The sequence below is a fragment of the Macrobrachium rosenbergii genome, chromosome 48 (genome assembly GCF_040412425.1).
Source record: "Macrobrachium rosenbergii isolate ZJJX-2024 chromosome 48, ASM4041242v1, whole genome shotgun sequence".
NCBI classification, from domain to species: Eukaryota; Metazoa; Arthropoda; class Malacostraca; order Decapoda; family Palaemonidae; genus Macrobrachium; species Macrobrachium rosenbergii.
In genome coordinates this window covers 61,045,863-61,060,176 of record NC_089788.1, presented here as the reverse complement: position 1 = coordinate 61,060,176, position 14,314 = coordinate 61,045,863, and the positions used below count along the sequence as shown (strand labels likewise).

Genomic DNA, 14,314 nt, shown 5'->3' with positions numbered 1-14,314 from the left:
TTAGAAAGGTCACGTGAACTCACTTGTTGGTTGTGAAAAGCATTGCTCATATTGGAAGGGTATTCTACTGGAGCCATCGGTCTAATTCATAAAAAAAAAAAGAATAAATGAAATTATTGCCAAAGACTAAAAACCGAGAAGAAATTCTCATCCCTGTTTGCAAGGGTGATATACCATTGTGAATTGCATTCATATGGTGCTCTCTCTCTCTCTCTCTCTCTCTCTCTCTCTCTCTCTCTCTCTCTCAGTCCGTGTTATAATGGCGTCGGAATTTTCTGCATGAAAGAGAGTAAAACACATTACTAAGAAAATCTGATATTTATAGGATTTTTATTTTTATTTTTTATATATTGTTATATATATATATATATATATATATATATATATATATATATATATATATATATATATATATATATATATATATATATATATATATATATATATATATATATATATTTAGGTTATTCTATTTACAGCTGGGAAATTAAAAGTATGAACTGCTATATGTCGAAACAGACTAGACAAAGTTCCTAAAATTTTCCCTTGCTTAATCGTTCGAGCGTTTTTTAACTGAGGCAGAACTTCATCAATTAAAACGCTTTCAAGAGAAAATTGGGAAGATATTAAAGTCCTAGAGAAGCAGCTCTATCAATTAGTGTTAATTACACACTAATTCGGTGGATGAAAACAACCAGAAATATTTCCACTTTACAATTTCTAGAATAGGCCGCATCTGTTACAGGAACTGATTTTAATCCTACTCACAGTACAGCAACGATTTACATAAGTCCCTTTTGATCAGTCTCTCTTATGCTGATTGATTTCAAATGGAAACGTTTACAGCAAATAAGGAAACGTTTGAACCATTTCCACTTCAAAAGGAAATCATCTAAAATGTGACATCCTGTAATGCGTTAGAAGTTTTGCATTATTTTGTGAAGTTGACGCTCCGGGAGATACAGATGTTGACCTGTCTCTCCCTCCGCCTGTTAGGCTCTTTTTGTTCGCTTCTGGCCGTTCATTTATAATAGAGGGATTTCTTTATAAAAGGGAATAATTATGTTACTCTTCTCACTATTCTAATTCAGCTCGTGTTGAGAATTACTGTCCTGGCTATAGAGATTAGATAAGATAGAATTGAGCTAGTTGTGTCACTCACTGAAGTAGTGACATCACCTACAAATCGGGAAGCGAAGGATAAAGTAAAGATTGGTGGAAGAGTAAACAACTTGCCACTTTGTCTCCGCCTATGATATTCCTTTGTAACCTCAATCTCTAATAATCACTGATAGCTTGGTATCCGTTTGCTGGCGTTACAACGACGCGACGCTGGTTATCTTACGATAAAGGCTGTTGAATATGCAATAAGGTATTCCTCAGTAAAGGATTTCACCAGTTCCTCAGGCTTGGCAACACTGTCTCTTTCATTTCGCACCCAACATTGGCAACATTGCCTCAGCATTAGCAATAAAGGACGTCCAAAGCCTAAATTGGCACCAAACACCATCATCTTACGCCAATGGCGTCATTAATATAATCCAGCGTTTACATTAAATGGCGTTAGCCAATAGGGAATCATATTCAATATGTGAATGGTGGGTCTGTCTGGTTTTAATGCTCCCGTGATTGCCTCTTTGTTCCTACGAGGGACTGATGATGGACAGGACTGGTAACTTGAACATTATTTCGTGGATCGGCGAAATCTTAGTTTTAAAAGGGAATATTTTGAGATTTTTATGGGCTTTATTGTTTATATCTAGGGTTCTAATCTTCGGGGTGCCCGAAAAGCCTGAGACAGGGGGTGTTTGTGTGACAGACAGACAGAAGGAAGGTGGGAGGGAGGAAGGTAGGGATAGAGATCAGAAAAACAAATGAAATTCCCTTTCATAATTCCAAGCTTGTTTCATATCCATTTCATTCAATTACAAAAGCAAGAACGAAATTAAAAGAGAAGAAAAATTGAAGAAAATCAAGTAAAAATTTCATCAGGAAATTTCAACGTTAGATTATCTAGTCACTATTCAATTCATTTTTTGCCCGAGACCAGTGAATTTTTCTGAGAAATCCGGAATAGCCCGTTTCCTCCTCCTCGTCGATGTCGATTAGAGGTTTATTCATTTTCGTTCCGATTTATTTCCATATTCCGGATAAGTGGATCCGCATCTTAGGAAGTCTCGTCAAGGATTTCCTTCTTTAATGAACTAGGTGCGTTTCCTTGCTTGCAGAATCTAACTTATTGGAAGATTCTAATTTCAGAATTGTGCTTCTTCATTAGTGTTTATCCATTTATATTCATTGTTTTTTATTCACTCTGTCAAAAAATATCAGTAATTAAATGTCTTGATACTCTTCTGTTTTGGCTGCTAGACCAACAAACACAAGAATCCTGGCCGAAGCTTTGAAATCGATTTCACGAACGAATCTAAAGAAAAAATTTTAAATTTGAACTTTCTTTTTTTTTAAACGTTCGAAAGCTTCACTGACTATGGAAGGAAAAGACTCCAAAAGAACAATTCGTTGTTTCCAAGCTTATGATGAAAACAAGAAATTTTATTCTTTAATTTGTGTTTGTCTTGTTTAGGGAATGATTTGCCACTGCTCGTTGTATTGGCTGAAGGGAAGACTATATAGTTTTTTTTATTCTAGGCATTTTTTATAAGTTATCGCATATAGTGTACATGTTGATTGTTTAACATGATGGTTTCTAATTATATGAAGGCATTCTGAAAATATTACATGAGCATAATCAGTATACACAGTAATTAGTTCCGGTGATATTTTATGAACCTTATACCCTTAAAGATATTATACTAAAGCTAAAGATAAATGTATCCAAATTGTCTTATATTTTGTATATTGTCTAAAATTTATCAAAACGAAACACATATTCTGCATAGTTTACCAAGATATTACAGCTGTTATTAATCTCCAGTTCCCGAAATCTCGAAGGTCCTTTTCATCAGGACAGGAAGTAATTGACTAGTTGGCACCGACGTTCCATGTTCCAGCTGAGCCTCGATCCTTCCAGGAGGTTTTCCCTGTCTTCCTTATCTCTTGGCGCCTTTTGGCCAGGTGTTGCTCAAAAGGTAAAAACCTCCTTCGGACTCTGAGACAATGTACACGCTGAGTGACTGCGTTTATGTTAAAGAATATCTTTAATTTGTAGGTTAGATCTTTGCTGTATCCAGAGTAGAAACTGGCGAGAGAGAGAGAGAGAGAGAGAGAGAGAGAGAGAGAGAGAGAGAGAGAGAGAGAGAGAGAGAGAGAGAGAGAAATGTGTGAATCAAAGGATACAAAGACACACACACGCAACACACAACACACACACACACAGATAGAGAGAGATGCAATTTTACTTTAACAGAGCATAAACAGAGCAACCTCCCTAAGTGTTGTTTCATTGTCATTAAGTTCCTTTGATCGATTTTGCTCCATCAGAGTTAAAAGACAATATCTCGAGATGATTTCTCATTCATTCGCCTTATTCGGCAGATTCTCCCTACCTATTTATAGGCTATTTTGGTGCTCTTCTCTAACGATGCTTTTAGGGAAACAGGAAAAACAGTCACTGTCACATTCAGCCTCCGACTTCAGAATCCTTTGGGAAAATCAAGCTTCGACTGCCTACTAGACTGAATTATACAGAGAAGCCTCTGTCACGATTCAAGTGGCGAATTCGACGTGCGCCTCATGCAGCTTATGTCTATGTATTCTGGAGGTTGTGAGGCTCTGGAAGTTTAGAGGACAGGGGATCATTCTCCATTACAAGGAATCAGAATTAAGAGGGCAGTGAATGCGGCCTTATTTTTCATAAAGCCAGCCACTTTAGCATATAATAGAAAAAACTTTAGCATATAATAGAAAAAACTTTAGCATATAATAGGAAAACAAATGCATTTCGTTTGAATTATCTCACTCATTTCCATATCTAACCAATTCTTTTCTTTTCATTTCAGTCCATGAAGGGGACTTTCATGGGAAGCCAAATACCATTGCCATATAAGCCCCTGTGACCATCTGGAAAGCAACATGGTTCATTTTCCAAGGATCCAGGTAAGTTATCATTAAAACTGATGTTATACCAGTTACTGAACCTCATATGTTGATTGTGAAAACCCGGGCGAATGCTAAAGCCATCAATCCAGTCCATTAAAAAAATGCACAGAAAGAAAATAAAAGAAAGTATTTCAAAAGGATGAAAACCAGGCGGGTTCTCAGTCTGTGTGATAATAGAGTCGGGATTTCAATACAATTCGAATGTTGTCTAAACCCTGCGTGGTTGTTTTTAATCGATTTTTATGGTTCCAGGTTGTTTCCATAACGCGTTAATAAAATTTCTTAGGTGGCTGAATCCATAATGTTTCGTTCTTTCTTTAGAAACGGTTATTTTATTTTAAGTCTGGAAAAGAAAATCATAAACTGCTATATCGCGAAGCAGACAGGATAAGGTTCCAGAGATCTCTTGCTCAATTAGTTGATCGTTTTTAACTGATGGAGAATTGCATCGCCTAAAATGTTTTCAAGAGAAAGTTGGGAAGATATGAAAGCCTTGACGTTGGAAGAATATAGCAAGAAATATTTTCGTTTTACGATTCAATATTAGGTACCATTCAATTATAGGAATGAATTTTAATATTATGCATGTTGCATTAAATACTTACAAAGATTCCATTATGCTTGCTGATTTCCAAAGGAAATGTTTACTGGGAATTAGGAAACTTTTGATCCAGTTCCATTTCGAAAGTAAATCCTGTGAAAAGCGACACCCTGTAATATTCAAGGAAAACAACCTTCCCTGACTACTACAACCAGCATCCCCGACAGCAAAAGCAACGCCAGAATCGCCTTACAAAAACTCTTCCAATCTGAAAGAAAAAAATGAGCACTAATATCAGTATGGAGAACAGCAACAATAATTTAATATGAATGTTTACAGCAACCGGATACAAACAGTTGGAAAGGAAACAACTCTGATCACCCATGAGGTCAGTCCATTATATATTACCGGCTGCCTCAGGCCACAATATCCCAAACGGACGCAACAACATTAATTCCTTCCGAGATACCAATTAAACGCCCTAGCTTCCACTCGGGCAATGGTCGACCAAGCGAAGTGAAATATAATGTAATTAAAGGATTGTTTCATTTTGGAAATTAACTGAGCTTCCGACTTGTCAGCACAAATGAAAACGCCATACGTTTGGAGAAATTAGAGGTTGCAATGATATTTTGAGGTATTCTGGCCTGTATTGCACTGAGAGCAAAATATGTTTTATCAGAGGAACTAAAATCCTGGAAACCACTTCTGGACATCAAGGAAAAGAGGAAATAAGGTTTTTATAAGGGTCCTTTATATTTACTCCCCTACTTGTATTGTTAAATATTAGTTTGTTGCTATAAGATCGATTCTTGCAACTGTCATTTACTTCATGCAGGTTGACCCAAATCAGGAAATGAAAACTGGTTTCACCCTCAGAGAACTAAAGTAAAAAAAAATGAAAAGCTAATGTTGACCAAACAATCCTTGACTTAAAAAAAAAACTATAAAAGAAATAGTAATACCACCAACAACATTAGTAAAACCAACTGTGATGACGTAATGGCATATTACATTAGCGGACAAACACGCAATGAATTTATAATACGAAATATGATTCTAAAATCAACAAACATGCTTATTTTTCCATCGAATGGAAAACAATTCTAAAAGCAAAACGGGAAGGAAAAATATAAAAAGCATATCCGCTTCCATATCTCTTGAACACAAGTACTCAGAGCCAGAAACACAAATGCACATTCTGCCAAAGACTCACTTGAGTCGAGAACCTGCTGCAGAAATCCCCCGGGGATGCTGTTGCCTGGAGGAGAGGATTTCAGGGTTTCTGCTTCGGGTGTTCAGTGCCAGAGAAATTGCTTCGACCCTCTGTATGGGATGCTTGTGTGAGTCTCTCTCTCTCTCTCTCTCTCTCTCTCTCTCTCTCTCTCTCTCTCTCTCTCTCTCTCTCTCTCTCTCTCTCTCTCTCTTTAGGATTTTTCTTTCTTAATACATTCGGAATTTTATTCGCTTCGGCACACTATCACTATTTACGGCCTCCAGTTTGAAGATTCCTGTGCTGGCATAAAGCCAGCATAATCCAAACCAACCACCAACCTTAGGGAAGAGCTTAGAGTCACGGTGATATTTATCCCCTAAATACCCCAGTCGTAGGTGATTTAAATATATAATGTATATACAAACAGACGCGCACACACACATATATATACATATATATCAGTGTGTGTGTGTGTGTATTTTTGTTTATATATGCACATATATAGATATGACTTTCGTGAGTGGGCTTTACCAGAGGAGCAACATGGAAAGTGTAGTTCTCCGAAATGATTTTGTTAAACATACCACGAGTAATACTAATTCATTCCCAGGGTGATAGTCCAGAATATTCAACATTTGCACAATACCCAATTGTGGAGATTTTTAACCTACCAGATTAGATCTAATTAATTTTATTTCCTAAATACAGTAAAAGATTTTCCTTCACCTTCCCACATATTAACATTTCCTAAAGAACCCAAGGCCCTGAATTGAGCATATGGAAATCCAGTACATGGAGGAGGTCTGCATAAAACCTGCGGTAGGAAGTGACGTATTCAAATAAACAGATGTCAGAACAGGGACAGATGTAAGGGAAGCAGCATTGAAATACAAAGGCTTCGGATCACTTCACTAAAATCAAGCTATGACGCTTCCTCTTTTTCTGAAGCCTATTCATTGTTATGTATGAAGCAGAACCAACAAAGGGTTATTGCAACAAATACAGACGATGTCGTCAGAGTGAGGAACACACGAAGTAAGGTTAAGCCATTCACTTCTAAATCTAGTGCACGTATGTATGTACATACACACATTCCTACCTAAAAAGCCAATTTCATTTCCAATCGGGAAGGGCGAGTCGACGGACCCAAATAATCGTCGAATAAAAAACTTCTCTAAACAAAACAATCTGAACATCAGTAAACTTCTTCCTCTAACTGGAAATAGATGGCTCCTGTTTTGGGTATTTTGGGAGGTGCGACCAACTCTCCACGTACCTTTCCCGGCCCCCTCCCCTCCCCTCCCCTCCCCTTATGCACCTTAAGGCCCCCATTTCTTGATGGGCGGCCGGGAGAGGTAGGAAGAGGCAATTTTGGGTGGGACAGAGAGCGTGAAGAGAACAATTGCCTTTGAATAGGAGAGAAAGACTGAGAATGTTCAGATAAAGAGTGAGAGAAAGAGAGATGTGCAATAATTGTAAGTATTCATAAGGCTACACTCAGCCTGAAGCAATTCGTCTTGGGCTTGTGTTAAAAATTATTATGACACGAGAGGCGCTATCGTTCATCTCTTTTTTCTTCTCGTCTTTTTTTCATTTTTTCCTTCTTTTTTATCGCATTAATAAACATTTCCCAAAATCGGATCGTCTTTGGAAATGACTAAATAGGTAAAGTTTAAAAGAACGCAAAATTAATATGTAAAGACGCCATTCTGTGCCTCCTGTCTGTCTGCCTATGTCCCCCTGTCTGACATATGTGTCTGACAAGTTGCTCAACCTTCCTTGTGAGTGACAGGTGGAGAGTGTTAGCGAGGCGATACTGAATAAGACACGCCTATCTGCAATCAATTCTCTCTCTCTCTCTCTCTCTCTCTCTCTCTCTCTCTCTCTCTCTCTCTCTCTCTCTTAAAAGCAAGTATATCCAGGTTTCATCTCCAAATTAGACGAGGAGATGAAGAGTAATGGCTCACTTCTTTATAAATCGAGTAGGCCTCTCTTGCCCTGAGGAATAAATTATGTACCCGGTAATTGATCGACTATTGTGGGTAACACTTGGAATGGAGAGAGAGAGAGAGAGAGAGAGAGAGAGAGAGAGAGAGAGAGAGCAATATACCTGAAGTGAGTGATCAGAATTCCACGAGAATGTAGGGAGCCTCGATGAGGTAATCCGCACTACTCAGGGTAAAACCATTCATTAGGTACTTGCTTGGTAATTTCAAAAGAAAGACATTTAGATAATCAGTGATAAAATATGACGATCTTAAATCAAATTTTCACGTTCAGAATTAAAGGAGCCTGGAAAGAGCGAGAATTAGTTAGATAGATAGATAGATAGAGATCAACGTATATTTATACGCCAACATAAGCGATCCAGTTATATCTGAATTCCACCCATGCTTCCGATCCCGTCTTTCCGAACAACACGAGGATCTAATTCGATATATTCCGCCAGTTCATCTAAAAATTATACTCGCACATCTTCCTCCTGATATTTTGTAGAGCAAAGTTTGGCTCGATGGCCCTTCAGGTAATTGCTTCAGTTTTAGTAACTGGTCGAGGAGTGACGTTAGACTTCGAATATTTAGTTTGCCTTGTTAAGTGATGAAGATAAGAAATAAAAAACTTGCTTCGAACCATCCAGTTTTATTTAAGCAGCATTCGCTGCTTTCAGACATCGTAGATGTTTATTGCCCCTTAAGATGTTTTGAGGTCTTTTGGGGTCTTTTAGAAGCGTTCCTCTGCTCTTAAACGTAAGAATACAAACCTTCTGACTGATTAAAAATTTTTAAAAGGCATACTACAAATTATCTGCAATCCAAATTTGACAAAATGATTACAGGGACGCGTAGTAACTTACTGACACTGGATGCCTTTCATGAGGCAAACATCAGTTATTGAAAATACAATTTCAGATGAAATAAAATATGGGAGAATCTTGCAGAGAGAAGAGGGGAGAAATCCCCTGTCCTTGAATTGTGCACAACAAGTAATATCTAGGAGAGCTCTGCAATATATCAAATATATATTTGCAAAGGGGTATCTTGCTTCCCTTACGAATGATTCGATTATTCATATTTTCTATTCTTTCTCATGAATAGATTGCATTTTCTGCTTAAATACCTGTTAGTAAACACTGCTTCACATTAGAATCTTATTATCCTTACTGAATGTTCCAGAAATTTTCACTGAAATGAAATGAGATATCCAATGAAGATTTATTCATTATTTATAAAAGTAACACCAGTTTAAAAATTTTTTTTTTACCGAGGTCTATATTTCCGACTAAATCTAATCGTATTCTGATATCTGGGATTCCCCTTAGGGAATCTAAATCCTCTTAATCCTCTCCCTTATAACTAAAGGGATTAATAAAGGGATTCCGTATTTTTATATAATACAACAGAGATTTTCCTGATGGTTATATGGCAAATTTACGTATGGTAATTGTGCCAGCATTAAAATATTCTTACCGTTTGCCAACAATAAACGAAAATGCACCAATAGGATTCCTAACAAGATTTTCCTCGAAAACTTTCGATATTTATATTGTATTATTGCTTACCTTGATCGTCTATCTCTTGATCTATCTCTAGAGTAGAGCATATTAGTGGATTATTATCTGAGTTTGATTATTAATCGTATTTTTATTTAAAGAAAACTGAAAGGTAAAGAGACAATGATAAGAGGTGCAGCTTTAATTCTACTCCACAGGTGTGACGCCAGTTGAATTATTCAGTCAATTACCGAGGTCACTGGGCCGTAGCCTACCTTCCTGTCCTCTTCATTATCCCATAAAACATCTTCGGTCGAACAAAGACGCGTCTCCTTTTCACTTCATCGACGTCTCTTACCTATCGCATGGGAATCGACAATTCAGAAATGTTATCCTTTGGGATTTTCATTCTTGGGTTCTTTAATGCTGGTGAAACCTCGACATCTTTTGATGTTTCCCGACTCTTGCCGATTACTTGGAATGAGGAAATCCGGATAACAAAAAAGAAATGAGATCACTGGACTTATGATCTTCTCAAGGCAATTTCTAATTGCTTCTTATTGCATCAGGATATTCTGAGCATGTACGTACGTATGAACGCGAATATGGCCTCTCCTATATTACCTGCAGACAACCACTGAGGCAAAGTCACTGATGGTAACATTAGTCTTAGGTCAGTGAGATTTGTTGGATAATAATATTCTTTCCATCAAAATCTCGCAGTTACCAATATGGGTCGTTGGTTAGGGCGCTATTCAAACCAAAGGGAGGACCAGGGATGCATTCCTGACGTTGTTGGAACGTATTAGGCACCTTCTGTTAAATCCAATGCACATTCCAGTATGCCGTGGGTGATGCACACGGTAGTTGATTAACTGTTGTAGGTCGCTCCTAATTAGAAGAACGGCATGAAGTTATCAACCTCATCCCGAAACCCTTTCAGAGAATCACAATGCTTATTCCATCTGGAGCCGCCCCTACAAGGGAAAGGGAGTCTAGTATATATACGTAAATATATATATATATAGATATATATATATATATATATATATATATATATATATATATATATATATATATATATATATATATATATACTGTATACATACATACATACATACGTACATGTATATGTGTGTGTCTGTGCATATGTAGGTACATATGCGTGTTTGTGTACTTGTGAGTGCGTGCGTGCACGTATGTGGGTGTGTTTGTATAAGGAATCATCATAATTTGATGATTGCTGAGGAGTATCAGGGCAAGACTTCTTTTGGATCAACAGACGAAAAGTTGAACGGTGAAACCTGCCCTCATTATCATTCCTTGGAGAGTGACAAGAGACAGACAGACAGAATTTTCCTTTTCCATTGTTCCTTTCTCCTTTTCCCGTAATTCTTTTATATCTTTTTGCTTTGATATTCCAACTCATGATATTTGTCTTTTTCTTTAATTCTCTTAGTGCCTCTTCTTTCCTATTCTGTTTTTCAGTATTTTTTCTCTTGATTTAGTATTTTTGACAGGCAGTCAGCATGTTAAACCTGGTAAATCTGAGATATTGAGAAGCAACCTTAACATATCGCTGCGGTTTACCAAATCAGAGACACAAAACGCCTGTGTTTTTTTTTTTTACAGAGATGTCACCTATAAGGTTTTAGTAAGTAATTACTAATTACTATTACCCCAATAGAGACTAAAATTCCCAGAATTTCAATGAAGATGTCGTCCATAAGGCTTGATAACCAGATGGGCTATGAGGTGTAAAGCCAATATTGTCGTAGAGTCGAAAGTCTTCAGCCACTTAGTGGCGCCTTCACCATGACAGATTCCCTGTTCCTGACAAGGGAATTAAGAAACGTAAACTCATAAGACTACGATAAACGGACGTATCCGTGATACTGTGTTACCATTAGTCACAAGGACTAAAACGTCGATCAGCGAAAGGATAATGAAGAAATAATAAGAACCAAAAAAAACAGAAAGTAAAAAGTCAGCAGCGACTTGTATCATGATAATGTGACTAAATTTTTTTTAAAATCCCACATTATATTTTACTTAATCTTTTTAAATTAATTTAAGATCGAAAACCTTTATTGTAACTCCCTAAACATTCCCAAGATAGTTTTTGTATTAGCAAAGAACTGCATTTTCCTTTCGTGATCACAATATATCCAACAACAATGAATTCATTATTTATTGAATACGTTAAAACTGTTATAAGAATAGTCTTGAATGTTTATAAAGACAGAATAAAACAGGGAGGCAGCAAATAACAAATCCCTCTCTCTCTCTCTCTCTCTCTCTCTCTCTCTCTCTCTCTCTCTCTCTCTCTCTCTCTCTCTTCCTTAGAGTGCGGGAAGCTAATGAGTGACTACAAACAAGAGTACCTCCTATATTTAATGGGTGTAATTGTACGTGAACTGAGAGTCTTGTAAAAGGAGACGCTTCGTGAATAAAAAATGAATGTCCTGCGACAGTTACAATGAGTGAGAGAGAGAGAGAGAGAGAGAGAGAGAGAGAGAGAGAGAGAGGGGGAATATGCGTTCAGGGTTATAAAAATAGGCGGGCAGATCTTAGAATCTGGATATGGGAAGGTATAGTTAATGGAAATATATTGCTCAATAATATACAAGATACAACTAGAGATGGGAAATGGTCTAAAATTTTAAAGAGAGGGAGAGAGAGAGAGAATGTGACTTCTTCAATAAAAAAGACAAACAGGAAGATCTTGGAATCAGACAAGGAGTAAATCGGACCAAAAATTTAGCTGAGACGAGAACCATGATGGTTTTCCTATTGGCAGCCGAGAAAAGGTAATGATAGGGAAACTGCTCTCCTCTGAACTCATCTGAAGCCTCTGTAACCACTTTAAAAATAAATCACAGAAGTTCACCAGCAAAGGCAAATAGAATTAAAACATTATGAAGCAAAATAAGGATCTTTCTTCATTACCTGGTTTATCTCTTGTCTTCATCAAGACAAGAGATAAATCTCTTGTCTTGATGAAACCTCTTGAAGTCAGTTCTTTTCCTTCCATTTCAACGAGCTTTCAAGAAATTGGCGTCTAATTATCTTTATTTGACTCCTCTTTATTGAAACAAGCAAGTAAAAGACTATACAGTTGATGGAACTGAATGATATGGAGACAAGGAAAATATTTGACTATCCTTATTAAGACTAAGTTTGACTTATTTTTATTATATAAAATACATAGATTCCAGATCGAAGGTTAGATTGATCAAATTAATGAGATGCGTGTTAACACATTCTTGATTTTGTGATTATGAATAACATTGTTGTGGGATTCACCCAAAATATTGGGCAACACGCAAATCATGGGAGAATTTTATCATTATTTTGTAATTAAACTTGAGATTAAGGTTGCTGCATGTCTGTAATCTTGAATCATACCTGATCTTCGTTTAAATGACGATGTTTCTGACCACTAATTGCTGCTAAAAAGAAGAAATTAAATTCCTCCTAATTATTGATATAAAATCTATAATCGAAAGTAAATATTGGTGTTGTTGCATTATTACTCCTAATGACTGTGATACAAGTAGTTATATACCAATAGCCCTTTCAGTGTGTTTCAAAAATTTTTGTTCTATTCATTTTATTTCCTAGATGTTTTCGTAATACTTGCTTATCAAATGTATTGTTTTCGATTCATCACAAACTTCTCGGTATAATTATGCAAATGATTCTGTCATATTACTGGGCCTAGCTGTCAGGGGATTTGTTTTATTAGAATGGAATGCAAACATTATCTCGCTTTCAAAGGAGGTTTTCCTTTTGATGCTTTTTGTGGAAAACAGGCTAGAGATCAAATGGAACCTCCGTCATATCCTGTCATCAGAGGATCAGGATTAAACTGGATATCTGTACAAAAATCTAAACCAAGGATTATTACCTGCTATTTATTTTAGCGACCTAATTCATGATGAGATGAATATTTCATTCAGACTCTATCTCTCCCTTTTGTCATTCGGGTGGCAGAGTTCACCCCGCTGGTCTTTTTTGGGTGAAATAAATCTCTGGCAATTAAAATTTTGCCTCATCACCACAGGATTGCCACTTTCTTCTTTTTGAATAACGTTAATTTCATTCACAGGTTACATTTTCGAAAATTTTCTGACGTCTGCCTTGCATTTTCTCTCATTTGATTTTCTGATGCAGGGGAACTTACTTTTCTTAACTTCAGTTGTATTATTATATGAAACTCTTATCACGAATAGTTCGTTTTATATTATAAGTGTTTTAACACAGTCTGAAAATTGGCTAGTCATAATTATCAAGACACATCTGCATTGTATTGTTGATATGTGAATATTTCAGTTATTAAATTCATGACATGTTACAACCAAAGACATTGTATTAAATCTTATTTACTGGCAAGTATCAATAACTACATCCATTTGCTTACAGAACAGTGGGTTAAGAGGTATTTGGCATAATGTTAGATAAGATCACTTTAAAACAAGTTCATTAAAAGATAGTCTTCATTTCCTGAACCATTAAACTGCCATTTGTGCAATAATAAAAGTTTTAAAGCAATGGCAAAAGGATTCGAGAGATTGCACTGCACATATAATTCTCATAATTTCTAAATAGAATGATATCTTACAAACAGAAACTGAAAACAAAGATTCAGCAAAGCAAACAACATCAAAAGTTGGTCTGAAAATTCAAAGCCCAGCGTTCCCTTATGTTATCTCTGAGGAGGGAATATGCACGAAATGTCCCGTGACATTTGAAAATGTAAAGAGGGCATTTTTGCCCTGGATCTTTGCCCCTCTTTAATGCAGAATTGATGATGCCATGAAGAGACAGACAGACAGACAGACAGACAGACAGACAGACAGACAGACAGACAGACAGACAGACAGACAGACAGACAGACACTAGAGTGCGACAGAACCTTATTAACCTTCCTATGTGAACTTGTGTTTTTGTTCTTATTCTTCCTTCCTTTATGCTGTACATTTTTCTTTTCTTTTCTGTTCCCATT

The 14,314-nt window shown here is 36.6% G+C and overlaps 1 long non-coding RNA gene across 2 annotated transcripts in view; it reads left to right on the top strand.

Moving 5' to 3' along the window:
* Nucleotides 1-14,314, top strand: part of LOC136831451 (uncharacterized) — a 132,277-nt gene that overhangs the window by 101,977 nt on the left and 15,986 nt on the right. For both annotated transcript variants that reach the window (XR_010850884.1, XR_010850883.1), the window contains exon 10: nt 3,960-4,056. This is a non-coding gene — a long non-coding RNA (uncharacterized lncRNA). The remainder of the gene's footprint in view (nt 1-3,959; nt 4,057-14,314) is intronic.